A 17,037-nucleotide genomic window follows, 5' to 3' on the forward strand; every position below is an offset into this window, starting at 1 on the left:
TTCTAACCTTAGAATGGCTTGTAATAACATTTTAATTGATTCAATGTGAATGGTTGACTGATTCAATGATATGTAACCATTGAATGAAATGCTATGACATTGTAACTCATTTTGAGTGACAGGTTGATAGATTCAGTGATTGGCAACCTCTGAATGAATGGTTGATCAGTTCAGCATCTATAATAGAGTCATAGAAAAATGGGTTTCGATGTAGAGAATGTAACTTTTGATTCCTTTGTTGGATTTTCCTAAGTTTTAGTTATGTTGTTGGGGGCAAAATGTGCTCACAATCGATGATCAAATTTAAGTACCAAATATGATCGAACAGTTATGAGTATCTATGTACAAGTCTATACAAAAATGGTAGAGTTTAAGATTGTGTTTTTTTTCTAACCTTAGATTGGCCTATTGTGAGATTTTAGTTGGTTATGAGTTTAGAGTTGACTAATTTCATGATTAGTAACTCTAGAATGACTTTTTATTAGATTTGAGTGAATTGTGAGTGAAGGTTGAATTTTTTACTGTTTTGTAATCTTAGAATGGTTTTAATGAGATCGTACCTAATTATGATTGAATGCTTGACTAGTTTAGTGATCTATGGTGAGATTATAACCAATTCAATGTCACAGTTTGAATTATTGGGATACTTCTAAGCTATATGGCTTGTAATAATGTTTCTACACATTTAGAGTAAAGGGAGTGATACACTGATATGTAACTTCAGAATGGCTTGTTATTAAATTGTAACTCATTCTAAGGTAAGGTTTGATTGATTCGATGTTCTACAACCTTAGAATGATTTGTTATGAAATTTTGGACGGCTTTGATTAAATAATCTATAATGGAGTCATAGAAAAATAGGTCTTAGTGTAGAGACCATAACTTTTGATTCCACCTTTGAATTTTCCTAAATTATGGATTCGGTTATGACTGTAGAGTTGACTGATTTGGTGATTTGTAATTATAGAATGACTTGTTCTAAGTTTTAAGCAAATTGTGAGAATGGTTTGTTATGTGATCATACCTACTTCTGATTGAATGCTTGACCAATTTGGTGATCTATAGCGACTTGTGATGTGATTGTAGCTGATTCATAGTCAAACTTTGATAATATCTTGTAATAACATTTTAGTTGATTCAAAATGAAGGGTTGACCGATTCAATGATATGTAACCTCAGATTGACTTGCTATGAAATTTTGGTCGACTCTATTTGAATGGTTGCTCAATTCAATGATCTATAATGGAGTCACAGAAAAATGGGACTCAGTGTAGAGACCATAACTTTTGATTCCATTGTTAGATTTTCCTAAATTTTAGATATGTTGTTGAGGGGAAAAATATGCCCAAATTGAATGATTAGATTTAAGAACCAAGTTTTGATTCAAAACTTATGAGTCTTCATGTACAAGTTTATAAAAAAGTGGCAGTGTTTAAGATTGTGTTTCATTTCTAACCTTAGAATGGCCTTTTATCATATTCTAGTTGGCTATGTGTGTAGAGTTGACTAATTTGGTGATTTTTGACTATAGAATGACTTGTTGATAGATTTGAGAAAATTGTGAGTGAAGGGTTGAGATTTTTGGTGATCTGTAATGGAGTCACTGAAAAATAAGTCTTAGAGACTGTAATTTTTGATTCCACCATTGGATTTTCCTAAGTTTTGGATATGCTTGGGAGTCAAAATATGCCCAAAATTGATGGTGAGATAGGAACCAAGTTCTATTTCAAAAGTTATGAGTATCTGTGTACAAGTCTATACAAAAATGGCATAGTTTAAGATCGTGTTTTCTTTCTAACCTTAGAATGGTCTATTATGAGATTCTAGTTGATTGATTTTTAGATTTGTAACTCTAGAATGACTTGTAGAGTTGATTGATTCGTCAATTTGTTATGAGATTCTAGTTGATTGATTCGTAGATTTGTAACTCTAGAATGACTTGTAGAGTTGATTGAATCATAGATTTGTTATGAGATTCTAGTTGGTTATGAGTGTAGAGTTGATTGTTTTGTAAATTTGCAACTCTAGATGACTTGTTATGAGATTTGAGAAAATTATGAGTGAAGGGTTGAGTTGTTTGGTGATCTATAACCTTAGAATGGTTTATTATGAGATCCTACCAAATTTTGATTGAACTCTTGATTGGTTTGGTTATCTACAGCTTCAAAATGACCTGTGATGAGATTATAGCTGATTCATAGTCAAAGTTTGATCGATTCAGATATTTCAAACATCAGAATGTCTTATAATAACATTTTAGTTGAGTCAAAGTGAAGAGTTGACCGATTGGATGATATGTAACCTTAGGATGGATTGTTATGAAATTGTAGCTCATTTTGAGAAAAATGTTGACCGATTCCATGATCTATAGCCTCAGCATGACTTGTAATAAAATTTTGGTCAACTCCAATTAAATGGTTGATCAATTCAATGATCTATAATGGAGTCACAAAAAAATGGGTCTCGATGTAGAAACCAAAATTTTTGATTACACAAGATTTTCTTAAGTTTCAAATATGTTGTCTAGCGGCAAAATGTGCCCAAATTCATCAATTAGATTTAAGAGTTAATTTCTAATTCAAAAGTTATGAGTCTTCATATACAAGTCTATACAAAAATGGTAGAGTTTAAGATCATTTTTTTTTCTAACCTTAGAATGACCTATTATGAGATTCTAGTTGGTTATGAGTGTAGAGATGACTAATTCGGTGATTTGTAACCCTAGAAAGGCTTGTAATATTTATGCATATTTAGAGTGAAGGGTTGACAAATTTGATGATATGTCACTTCAGAATGACTCGTTGTGAGATTGTAGCACATTATGAGTTAAGGGTTGGCCAATTTGGTGATCTACAACCACAAAATGACTTGCTATGAAATTTTGGTCATCTCTAATTAAAAGGTTGATTAGTTTAGTGATTTATAATGGAGTCACTAAAAAAAGGGTCATGGTGTAGAGACCATAACATTTTATTCTAGCATTGGATTTTCTTAAGTTTTAGATATAATTTTTGGGGTGACATGTGCCCAAATTAAATGGTTAGATTTAAGAACCAAGTTTTGATTCAAAATGTATGAGTCTTTGTGTACATGTGTATACAAAAATGGCATAGTTTTAGATCTTTTTTTCTAGCTAAACTTTGCTTGTTGTGAGATTCTAGTTGGTTATGAGTGTAGAGTTGACTGATTTGGTGATTTGTAACTCTAGAATGACTTGTTATGAGATTTGAGTAAATTGTGAGTGAAGGGTTGAGTTGTTTGGTGATCTTGAACCTAAGAATGGTTTATTATGAGATCATAACTAATTTGATTGAATGTTTGACTAATTTGGTGATCTGAAGCTTCAAAATGACTTGTGATGAGACTATAGTCAATTCATAGTCAAAGTTTGACCAGTGTGGATACTTCTAACCTCAGAATGACTTGCTATAAAATTTTGGTTAGCTCTTATCTAATGGTTGATTAGTTTGGAGATCTATAATGGAGGTACAAAAAAATGGGTCTCAGTGTAGAAACCATAACTTTTGATTCCACTATTTGATTTTCTTAAGTTTTAGATATATCGTTGGTTGGAAAAATGTGCCCAAATTTGTTAATCAAATTTATGAACCAAGTTCTAATTCAAAAGTTATGAGACTTAGTGTACAAGTCTATATAAAAATGGTAGAGTTTAAATTCTTGTTTTCTTTCTAACCTTAGAATGGCCTATTATGAGATTTTAGTTGGTTATGAGATTGTGATTTGTAACTCTAGAATGACTTGTTATGAGATTTGAGAAAATTATGAGTGAAGGGTTGAGTTATTCAGTGATTCGTAACCTCACAATGGTTTGTTATGACATCATACCTAATTCTAATTGAACACTTGATCAGTTCAATTATTTGCATCTTCAAAATGACTTGTGATGAGATTGTAGCTCATTTTGAGTAAAAGGTTGACTGATTCAGCGATCTATAACCTCAGAATGACTTGCTTTAAAATTTTAGTCAGCTCTAATTGAATGGTTGATCAATTCTACAATCTATACTAGAGTCACAAAAAAATAGGTCTCGGTGTAGAGACCAAATCTTTTGATTACAACTGTGGATTTTCCTAAGTTGTAGATATGTTGTTGGGGGGCAAATTGTATCTGAATTTGATGGTCAAATTTAAGAACCAATTTTTAATTCTAAAGTTATGATTCTCTATGTACAGGTCTTTATAAAAATGGTAGAGTTTTGGTCCTTGTTTACTTTTTGACCTTAGAATGGTCTGTTATGAGATTCTAGTTGCTTATGAGTGTAGAGTTGACTAATTCAATGATTTTTAACTTTAGAATGACTTGTTATGAGATTTGAGTAAATTGTGAGTGAAGGGTTGAGTTGTTCACTAATTTCTAACCTCAGAATGGTTTTTTATGATATTGTACATAATTCTAATTAAATGTTTGACCGGTTCAGTGATTTGTATCTTTAAAATGACTTGTGATGAGATTGTAACTAATTCATAGTCAACATTTGACCAATTTGGATATTTCTAACCTCATAATGGCTTATAATAACATTTTTACACATTCCAAGTGAGGGGTTGATCGGTTCAAAAACATGTAACCTTAGAATGGCTTATTATGAAATTGTAGCTCATTTTGAGTGATGGGTCAATGGGTTCAATGATCTGCAACCTCAAAATGACTTACTATGAAATTTTGGCTAGCTGTGATTGAATAGTTGACCAATTTAACAATATATAAATTTTGATTTAAGAACCCAGAGTTGAGTTGTGGTCTCGATGTAGAGACTATAACTTTTGATTTAAGAACCCAACTCATAAGGGTTGAGTTGTTCAGTGATCTGTAACCTCAAAATGTTTTTTATAAGATCATACCTAATTTTTATTAAATGCTTAACTAGTTTGATGATCTATAGCTTCAAAATGACCTATGATGAGATTTTTGCTGATTCATAGTCAAACTTTGAATGCTTCTAACTTCATAATGGATTGTAATAACATTTTTGTGCAATTGCAGTGAAGAGTTGACTGATTTGATGATATGTATCCTCAAATTGGCTATTTATGAGATTGTAGCTCATTTTGACTGAATGGTGGACCAATTCAGTGATTTACAACCTCAGTATGATATTCAATAAAAAAATTGGTCAGCTCAGATTGATGAGTTGATCAATTCAAGGATCTATAATGGAGTCACAAAAAAATAGGTCTCAAGGTAGAGACTGTAACTTTTGATTCTATCGTTGGATTTTCCTAAATTTCAGATATGTTGTTAAGGGGTGAAATTTGCCCAAATTCAACTATTAGATTTGTAAGAATTTTTCTTAGGGCAAAATTCACCCAAGACCAAGGAACTCAAGCACAAGCATAATAGTAGACCAAAGAGAAGACAAGTCCAACTAGTGCTGAAGCTTTCATGAGTGTAGAATGTCATGCTGGATTTCTCTTTGCTAGTGCCAAAAGCTAAGTTTTGTGGGTGCCAAGCAGAAAGGACTGCCAAGGTTATAATTGTCACTGGGAGAAGTTCTCAGGTACCAAAAAAATACGGTGGGTGCCAGCGAGAACTATGGTTTAATCCCACATTTGTGCGAAAAGCACTCTACAGAGTGTTTAAAACACTATGGCTACAAAACTTAATCAAACAAAGCCGACGGGATGTGGTGAGCTGTGGTCGAGATTTGCCTATTGAACTTGTAGAATATGCCACTAGGTGTTGTGGTTGGTTGGATTATGTAGAATGCTAGAATTTGAAGACCACTAAAATAAATAGAATATTCCAAATTCAGAGGGAATATTCTCTATGAGAGCTAGGGTGTCACTGTTTAGTTCCTGTAAACAAAAATCTTTGTAGGGGCTTATAGGGCCAAATTTTTTTTTGAAAAATACCCAAAAATTCATAAAGTAATTGAATAGACTAAAAATTTAGATCTAAAAATAAAATTTGCAAATCAGATAAATGACCATACCCAGTTTGCAAATCGGGCCTTTGGGTGTTTGTTTGCAAATTTTTTTCCTCAAAATCAATTTTGACTCAACACAGGTAAATTTATAGTTGATTTTCACCAAATCAACATTTTGGATGCAATGGTGAGGTCCGTTCTGGCTCTAGATGCTCCCAATTTCTACGGATTCTCTAGATCTGGGTTGAGGTGCTGAAGCAAGAATAGTCTTGAATGACTATGTGAAGACAATCTCCCTTAGCTTTGATACCATGTAAGAATTTTCTTGGCAAAATTCACCCAAGACCAAGGAACTCAAGCACAAGCACAATAGTAGACCAAAGAGAGTATGACCAAAATGACAATATAATATTCATTCAATATGGATAAAAGTACACTAGGAGTGCTTATATATAAAGGCCTCTGGAATGCTTCTAGAATGCATAGAAGTCAACAACATGATAAGTCATACAATCAGGCACATGTCCACCAAATATGGGTTATCCTCCATTTAACAAGGAGTAAGTGTGATGATGAGAGAATAAGCCTACAAAGGTGTAGCATGTAAAATAATGTTGTAGACACCATGTGCTAAATTAGGAGTGCAAATAACTATGTTGTCTAGATGACAACTCAGTTAATTATGCGAACTCCAATGTTGTAAACACCATGTGCTAAATTAGAGTTGCTTACTCCAGTGCTTCAACATGACAACATAAGAGTACACAAACTCTTGAGTGTCTCACCTAAGAAATAATAAAATAATGTAATATAATAAAATAATGCATTAACCTAAGTAAACTTAAGTAAAGTGCAATAAGTAAATACTTATTTACACCAACAAGATTTAACAACCAAGTTTTGATTCAAGAATTATGAGTCTTCATGTACAAGTCTATACAAAAATAGTAGAGTTTGAGATCATAGTTTTTTTTTTGACCTTAGAATGACCTCTTATGAGATTCTAGTTGGTTATGAGTGTAGAATTGATTGATTCAACAATTTGTAACTCTAGAATGACTTGTTATGATATTTGAATGAATTGTGAGTGAAGGGTTGAGTTGTTTAGTGATCTATAACTTCAGAATGGTTTTCTATGAGATTGTAGCTAATTTTGATTTAATTCTTGATTGGTTCGATGATCTAAAACTTCAAAAGATTGCAGCTAATTCAAAGTTAAAGTTTGACCAATTTGGATAGTTATAACCTTAGAATGGCTTGTAATAACATTTATGCATCTTCCAAGTGAAGGGTTGACCAATTTGACGATATGTAACCTCAGAATGGCTTGTTATGAGATTGTAGCTCATTCTGAGTGAATGGTGGACCAATTTGGTGATCTACAGGCTTAGAATGACCTACTATGAAATTTTTGTCTTCTCTAGTTTAATGATTGATGAATTTAGTGGTCTATAATAGAGTCACAAAAAAATGGGTCACAATGTAGACACCATAACTTCTTATTCTATTGTTGGATTTTCCTAAGTTATAGATATGTTGTTTGGGTGTGAGAAGAGCCCAAATCTAAGGGATAGATTTAAGAACCAAGTTCTAATTGAAAAGTTTTGAATATTCATGTACAAGTCTATAAAAAATGGAAAATTTTAAGATTGTATTTTCTTTTGGACCTTAGATTGACCTATTATGAGATTCTAGTTGGTTATGAGTGTAGATTTTACTAATTTTGTGATTTGTAACTCTAGAATGACCTGATATGAGATTTGTGCGAATTATGTGTGAAGAGTTGAGCTTTTTGGTGATCTATAATCTTAGAATGATTTGTTATGAGATCTTACCTAATTCAGATTGAACACTTGACCATTTTAGTGATCTATAACTTCAAAATGACTTGTGATGTGATTGTAGTATACACATAGTCAAATTTTGACCATTTGGATACTTCTAACCTAAGAATGCATTGTAATATAGCATTTGTGTACTTTTAGAGTGAAGGGATGACCAATTCGATGAGATGTAACCTCAAAATGGCTTGTTATGAGATTGTAGCTCATTCTGAGTGAAGGGTTGACTGATTCAATGATTGCAACCTTTAAATGACTAATTTTGAAATTTTGGTTAGCTCTAATTGAATGATTGACTAGTTTATTGATCTGTCTACAAGTTTATACTAAAATAGAAAAGTTTAATATCATGTTTTCTTTATAGTTATGAGATTATAGTTGGTTATGACTGTAGAGTTGATTGATTTAGTGATTTGTAACTCTTAAATGACTTGTTATTATATTTGAGCTAATTTAGGCTAGCTCTTTATTAGTACATTGATCTATAATGGATCCATATAAAATAGATCTTTTATGTAGAGACCATAACTTTCTATGTGCATTAGGAGTGAAAAGTTGACCGATTTGATGATATGTAACCTTATATTGGCCTGTTATGAGATTCTTGTTGGTAATGAGTGTAGAGTTGAGTGGTTCAATGATTTGTAATTCTAGAATGACTTGTTATGAGATTTGAGCAAATTGTGAGTCTTGAGTTGTTTGATGATTTGTAACCTCACAATAGTTTTCTATGATATCATACCTGATTTTAATTGAACAGTTGACCAATTTAGTGATTTATAACTCTAGATTAACTTGTTATGATATTTGAGCTAATTATGAGTGAAGGGTTGACTTGTTTGGTGATCTATAACATTAGAATGGTTTGTTATGAGATCGTACATAATTTTGATTGAACAATTGACCAATTTGGTGACTGACAGCTTTATAAACCATGTAATGAGATTGTAGCAACCCATAATCAAAGTTTGACCTTTTTGGTAATTTCTTACCTCAAAATGGTTCGACTGATTTGGTGATCTGCAACTTCAGAATGACTTGTGATGATATTGTAAATTCTAAAACATAAATCCTATACCGTAAACCCTAAACACTAAATGGTAACCTTGTAACCCTATGCCCTAAACCTAAAATGCTAAAGCATTAACTCTAAACCCTGAAGTGTAATCTTAAATTCTTAACCTTGAACCCTAGACACTTAAACCTAAACTTTAAACTCATAACCTTAAAGCCTAAACAACAACCCTAAATTAAAAAGTGTAAACCCCCTAAATTGTAAACCCTAAATCCCAATATGTAATTTTTAAACACTAAATCTTACCTATAGACCTAAACCCTAAACCCTAATCTTGTAACCCTATATCCTAAACCCTAAAGTGTAACCCAAATTTCAAACCCTAAATCCTAAAAGGTAAAAGCTAAATGCTAAACTCATAACCCTGAAGCCTAACTATGAAAGCATAAACCCTAAACCCTAAAAGCTAAGACCTCTATCCTACACTCATAACCCTAAAGCCTAAACAATAACAATAAATTGTAAACCATAAACACTTTACCCTAAACCATAAATACTTAACCAAATCCCTAATCCTATAACCCTAATCCTTAAACCCTAAACCTAAATTCTTCATCCCTAAACCCTAAACCCTAATGCTTAAATTATAAACCATAAAATGTAAACCTTAAAACATTAACCCTAAAACTTAAAACTTAAACGACAAATCAAATACCATGAATTGTAAATTGTAAACCCTTAACCAAAAACTCTAAAAGCTAAAGTGTAACCCTAAATGCTAAACCTTAAACTTGTAACCTTAAACACAAAACCATATACTGTAATCCCTAAAGCCTTTACCCTAAACCCCAAAGTTGTAACCCCTAACTTTAAACCATAAATAATAAACCATAACACTTATTAGACCTATCATTTTAAACCTTAAATCATAAACCCCAATCCTTAAACCCTAAACCCTAAACTCTAAAACCTAAACTTTCAACCCTAAATCCTAAAACCTAACCCCTAAACACTAAAAATATTAAACCCTAAACCCTAAATTCTAAACCTTAAACCTAAAACATAAACTTTAAACCCTAAACCTAAAACCCAAATTGTAAATATTATCCAATAAAACCTAAACCCTAAACCTTAAACCCTTCTCCATAATGTCTGAACTCCAAATTATAAATCCTAAACCTTAAACCCTACATCATGAAACCTAAATGATGCAGAGATAGGAAAAGGAAGCAAGAAATCAGCCCAAACTCACACAACACTCAAAGTACTCACAAGGATTGAACAAGGGATTTATTCTACTTCCACAGGTGTATACTCTTCCTAATGCACACTGAACAAGGTTTCTAGACCCACCTTCCACAAATAAGACTCAAGGCAAACATGAACCAACTTGGGCAAATATGACCAAATTCCTCCACAGTGAGAAAAATAAGGATTTTGTTGTTCTAGGCCTTTCCACTACTAGCAAGGGCTTGGAACAACATAGTCTCAGCCCAAACAAGGTAAACCAACCAATGGTTGCCCTCCTAAAAATTCACAACTCAATTTGCTCAATTAAACCTAGTAGTCTATTAAGTCTCTCAAAACAGATTTTGGTCAATAACACCAAAACTTATTGAAGGACTTGGGAAATAAAATGCTTATTCGAGTACCCTTTTCCAAGTACTAACAAACTCCAAGGTTTCAAAGGCCAATTCCACTCCAGCATGTCTCAACCAACACCAAGTACACCAACCTAATTAGCCACTTTAAGCTTGGTTTTCAAGGTAAATGGTCAAGAATGGGTTCATGAAGTCAAATCTCCACAACCAAGCTATTCTTTAGAATCAAATAAGGGCACTTTGTTTTTACACCAATTCCTTAAACTCCTTCCATCATTCTATCTATTCTAATCTCTCCAAAACAAGGTCAACTACATGAAATACTTGACCTAGGGCTTCCTTCCAAAATTCACCAACATGTCCTCTTGCTCCAAAACTACTAGAATCTGATATAATACATCCTTAACTTGTTTCATACCAAAATGGAAGGAAAACCACTAGTGGAATCTCAAGTTAAGGGCAATATAGTGATCAAACCCTCAAAACAAGGCTTTCGTAGACGACCTTAAAAAATGGATAACTTTTGTAAAACAGATGATAAAACCTCCAAATCAAAGCCAAAACCTTATAAATAAATAACTTCAACTTTTTAGTGCAAAATCATTCATCCTCTAATCAATGGATCCATACAACACGTGAAAAATCAGACAAAAATATTGGAACAGTAGGAAATTTATTGATTTTTGGAAGCAAATACAAATGAAACTTCTATGTGTGTGGACCTCTTCAAATGTTGAGAGCCTTTATAGGATATTTGCAACTAATTAAAACAACCTATGGGTAGTTCTAGCTATTAGGATTTATATTTTAAAAAGTTGTCAAGAAAATTGTTGCAATTTTTGCACTAAGACAACTTTTATTGTAAATTTGCTTGTAAATGGATTCCACAAACTCCTAGGGACTGTACTCAAATTCTAAACACCTAGATTACCTAGAAAGTATGGAAATAACCAAAAATCCACTTTATTTGACCAATTGATGCCGAAGGCTTATAGTTGCACCATCGGGTCTTGTGTCCATTACAAATGTGGATGGTCATACGGAGATCATTAGATCCATCCCTAGACCTTATTACAAAAGATTAGGTGCTCTGCACCACTAAACCACTAATGCTAAAATCTAAACCCTAAACCTAACCTTATAACCCTATACCCTAAACCTTAATCCTATAACCCTAAACCCCAATTCATAAACCCTAGATCATAAATCCTAAACCCTAAATCCTAAACCCAAAAATCTAAACCAAAATCATAAATCCAATACCCTAAACTATAAATTGTAAACTCTAGAACACAAACCTTATACCCTAAATGCTAATGCTTTAATGTATACCCTAAACTATAAACCCTGAACATGTAGACCTAAACCCTAAACCTAAAATGCTAAGCCCTAAACCCTAAAACCTAAAAAACTAATTCTTAAACCCTAATCCTTAAAATGTAAACCCTAATACATAAAACCTATATCATAAATCCTATACACTAAACTATAAATCATAAACCCCAAACCCTTAACCCTCAACCTTAAACCCTAAACCCTAATCCTTAAATTATAAACCCTAAAACATAAAACCTAAATCATAAATCTCATACCCTAAATTGTAAATCATAACCCTAAAAGCTAAACCCAAAAACTTGTAAACTTAAACATTAAACCCTATACTAATCCCTGAACTAATTACCTTCAACCCTAAAGTTGTAACCCCAAACCCTAAACCATAAACAATAAACCTTAAACCTATTATTCTATGCCTTAAATCATAAACCCCAATCCCTGAACCTAAACCTAAACCCTAACCCTATAACTCTAAATCCCAATCCCTAAACTTGTAGCTCAAAACCTTAAATCTTAAAACCTAATTCTTAAACTCTAAATCCTAAACTCTAAACCTTAAACCCTAAACCCTAATCATTAAACCCTAAACCCTAAAACCTAAAACCAAATCCCTAAACCTTAAACCCTAAATATAAAAAATGTATCTCTAATCCCTAAACCTTAAACCTTCAACTTGTAAACTGAAAGTCTAAACCCCTTAATCATAATCCTTAAAACCTAAACCCTAAACCTAAACCCCAAAACCCTGAAACACTAAAGCTTAAAACCCTAAATCTTAAAATCCCAAAACCCTAAAACTCTAAACCCAAAATTATATACTCTAAACCCTAAATACTAAACCCTAAACACTAATCCTATAGCCCTAAACCCAAAATTCAAAACCCTAAACCCCAATCCTTAAACCCTAAACCCTAAACCTAATTCATCAATGTTAAACCCTAAACCCCAAACTTGAAAACCCATATCATAAATCTTATTATGCCTTCAAAAGTAAATTGTAAACTCTAAAACATAAACACCCCCCCCCAATTCCCTAATCTGTTAGTCCTATACTCTAAACCCTAAATCTATAACCCAAAATCATAATCCTTAAACTTGTAACCCTAAACCCTAAACCTTAAACCCTAAACACTAAATCTATAAACCTAAACCCCAAACTCTAAACCTTCAACCCTATACCCTAAATTATAAATCCTAACTACGAAAGTGTAAACCATAAACCCTAAGAGTAACCCTAAATTCTAAATTGTAAACCCTAAACCCTAATAGCTAAAACCTAAACCCTATAGTATAACCATAAATATTAAATTGTAAAACCTAAAAGCTAAAAACTAAACCCTAGACTCATATCCTTGAACCCTAAATCGTAAACCATAAACCATTTACCCTAAACCCTAAGCCTAAAATATAAATACTACCCTAAATTCTAAACCCTAAACCTTAAACCTTAAACCCTAAACCCTAAATTTTAATCCTTAAATATTAAACCCTAAAACATGAAATCTAAATTGTACATTCTATACCCTAAACTGTAAACCATAAATCATAAATCATAAATCATAAATCATAAACCTTATACTCTAAACCCTAAATGCTAAAGTGTAAAACCTAAACCCTAAATTGTAACCTTAAAACCCTAAATCTCAAACTTGTAACCTTAAACCCTAAACCCTATACTATAATCCCTAAGCCTTTACCCTAAACAACTAAAGTTATAACGCCATACTCTAAACCATAAACTATATACCTTAAACTTCTTATTCTAAACCTTAAATCATAAACTCTAATCCTTGAATCATAAACTGTAAATTGTAAACCCCAAACCCTAATTCGAATCCCTAAACCCTACACCCTAAACTATAAAACCTAGACCCTAAACCCTAAACCTTAGATCCTAATTCTTAAACCCTAAACATGGGCCTATGTTGTTGCTAGAATACAATAGAAATAGGAATGGAAACTTATAATTCATTGCATATTCTTTGTTTGGTTTGAAGAATGGGAATGGAGAGTAGGTATCCATTCCCAAAAATGCCTATTATTGGAATGGAGAATATGAGTGTGATTGTCATCTTCAGAGCTTTGAGTGCTAAGTCTCAGACCATGGCATTCTCCTAGGTGCCAATGGACATATGAGTTCGTCACATATATCTAATAGTGGTTCTCTTTCTATGGATGATCTGCACATATCCTTCAAAGGTTGGGAGTAGATTGTTTGATGCTACATAAACTGTAGCACCCTCTTTCATTATTAAATCTTGCTCAAGACCAGATAATGACTTGAACATAGAAAATGAAGGTTGAGTAAGTGAGACTAAGAGAAGCATGATAGCCAAATCAAACAAATTATATGGGGAAGAAGACATGTTACTGGTGGCATTATAAGCATCCATTGAAATAAAAGTCTTGACGAACAAGATGAAGAAGGTGCGAGTTTGAAGTTGCCCCAATGGATTCCTTTTACAAGTTGAAGGGGCAAAATAAGAATGGAGTCATAATCTATTCACACACAATGCTTGTGGGAATTATTCATGAAATTACCACTAGACAACAAAAATGTGATAGTGATTGGTGATAGTGATGGTGACAATGACAATGATACAGTAGTGGCATGTGAGTATTGCCATTAACAAGCTAGCAGAGAAGCATCTTTGACAATTAAAATAAATTCCTAATTAAATTTTAAGGGAACCAAATAGGACTAAGATTGCCAATTTCCATTCCCATAACCCATTCTCATTACCATTCCAATTTTCTAAAATGTAAAAACCTAAATTGTAAACCCTAAACCCTAAAAAGTGAATTGTAAACTCTAAAACATAAACCCTACACTCTATTACCTAACCTGTTAATCCTCTACCCTAAACCTAAAACCCTAAGCCTATAGCCCTAAACCCTAACTCAGTAACCCTATACCCTAAACCCTAAAGTGTAATCCAAAATTCTATGCCATAAACACTAAACTTGAAACCTTAAACATTAAACCCTAAACCCTAAACATGTTATTCTAAACCCTAAACCTTATATACTAAATCCTAAACCCTAATCCTTAAACCCTAAACCATAAACTCCAAAACTTAAATTGTAAATTTTAAACCCTAAAACATAAAACCTAAACCTTAAATCCTATACCCTAAATTGTAAATAGTAAACCCTAAACCCTATACCCTATACCCTAGAAGGTAAAGTGTAAACCCTAAAGAGTAACCATAAATTCTATACCCTAAAACCTAAACCCTAAACTCACAACCCTAAACCCTAATCAATAAACCTAAATTATAAACCATAAATTATAATCCCTAAACCCTAAAACATAAAACCTAAATCATAAATCCTATACCCAGAACTAAAATCATAAACCTTAAACCCTAAACCATAAAGCATAATCCCAAACCATAAACCCTAAAGTTGTAACCTTAAACCCTAAACCCTATATTGTAATCCCTAAAGCCATTACCCTAAAGGCTAAAGTTGTAAACCCAAACTCTAAACCATAAACCATAAACCTTAAACCTTTTATTCTATAACTTAAATCATAAACCCCAATCCTTAAACCCAAAACTCTAAACCTTAAACCCAAAACCCTAATACTTAAATCCTAAACCCTAAACTAAAACCCAAATCATAAATCCTATACTCTAAACACTAAACCTATAACACTAAATCATAATCCCTAAACACTTGACCCCAAAACCTAAACCTTAGACCCTAAACCCTAAACCCTAAACCCTATACATTACACCCTAACTACAAAAATGTAAACCCTAAACCCTAAAAGCTAAAACCTAAACCCTACACTCTATACCCTAAAAGCCAAAACAACAACAATAAATTGTAAATCATACACACTTTACCCTAAAACCCTATACAATTAATACTAAACCCTAAACCCTCCTAATATAACCCTAATCCTTAATCCCTAAACCCTATAATATAATCCCTAAAGCCTAAAGCCTAAAGTTGTAAACCCAAACTCTTAACCATAAACCATAAACCTTAAAACTATTATTCTAAACCTCAAATCATAAACCCCAATCCTTGAACCCTAAATCCTAAACCTTAAACCCTAATCCTATAGCCCTGAATCCTAATCTTTAGACTTGTAACCCTAAACCCTAAACCCTAAACTCTAAAACCTAAACTGTCAACCCTAATCCTTAAACCCTAAACCCTAATTCTTAAGTCCCAAACCCTAAACTTTAAAACTTAAACCCGAAAACCTAATCTTTAAATCCTAAAACCTAAAACACAAATCATAAAACCTATACGCTGAACCTTAAACCCTTATCTCTAATTCATAAACCTTATCCCAAATTCATAAACCTAAATCCTAAATCTTAAACGCTAAACTTTAAACCCTAGACCGTAAACTATACCACAAAACCTAAACCATTAATCCTCAACCATCAACCCTAAACCCTGACCTTGTAACCCTAAACCCTAAAACCCTAAATGCTAAAGTGTAAACCCTAAAACATAAATACTAAACCCTAAACCCTAATCCTATAACCCTAAACCTTAAACCATAAATGTTAAACACTAAACCCTTACTCGTATACCCTAAATCCTATAAATCCTAATCCTAAACCTAAATGGTAAATACAATACCCTAAACTATAAATTATAAACTCTAAAATATAAACCTTAAACCCTAAACGCTAAACATTAAATTGTAACATTGTAACCCTATACCCTAAACTGAAAATGCTAAAGTGTAAACCCTAAACCCTAAACCCTAAATACTAAACCCTAAACTCTAAACTCTAAACCCTAAACTCTAAACTCTAAACCCTAAACCCTAAACCCTAAACTTTAAACCTTAAACCCTAAACCCTAATCCTTAAACCCTAAACCCTAAAGGCTAATACCCAAATCATAAATCCTATACCCAACTCTAAATCATAATCCATAAACCCTACAAAATTCAAACCTAAACCCTAATCCTTAAATCGTAAACCCTAAATCATAAATTTTATATCCTGAACTCTAAATAATAACACTAAACACTTAAAGCTAAAGTGTAAACTCTAAACCCTAAACTTGTAACCTTAAATACTAAACCCCATATTGTAATCCCTAAACCCATTACCTTTAGCCCTAAAGTTGTAACCCTAAACTCTAAACCATAAACAATAAGCCCTATACCTATTATTCTAAACCTTAAATCATAAACTCCAATCCCTAAACCATAAACCATAAACCTTAATCCTATAACCCTAAATCCAAATCCTGAGATATGTAATGCTAAATCCTAAACCCTAAACCTTAAACCCTAAATCCTAAACCCTAAACCTTAAACCCTCAACCCTCTTAAACCCTAAAACCTAAAATCCAAATTTCATAATTTGTTAGTCTTA

This window comes from Cupressus sempervirens, chromosome 5, assembly GCF_028749045.1.
Source record: "Cupressus sempervirens isolate cs-2001-9-10 chromosome 5, ASM2874904v1, whole genome shotgun sequence".
Taxonomy (NCBI): domain Eukaryota; kingdom Viridiplantae; phylum Streptophyta; class Pinopsida; order Cupressales; family Cupressaceae; genus Cupressus; species Cupressus sempervirens.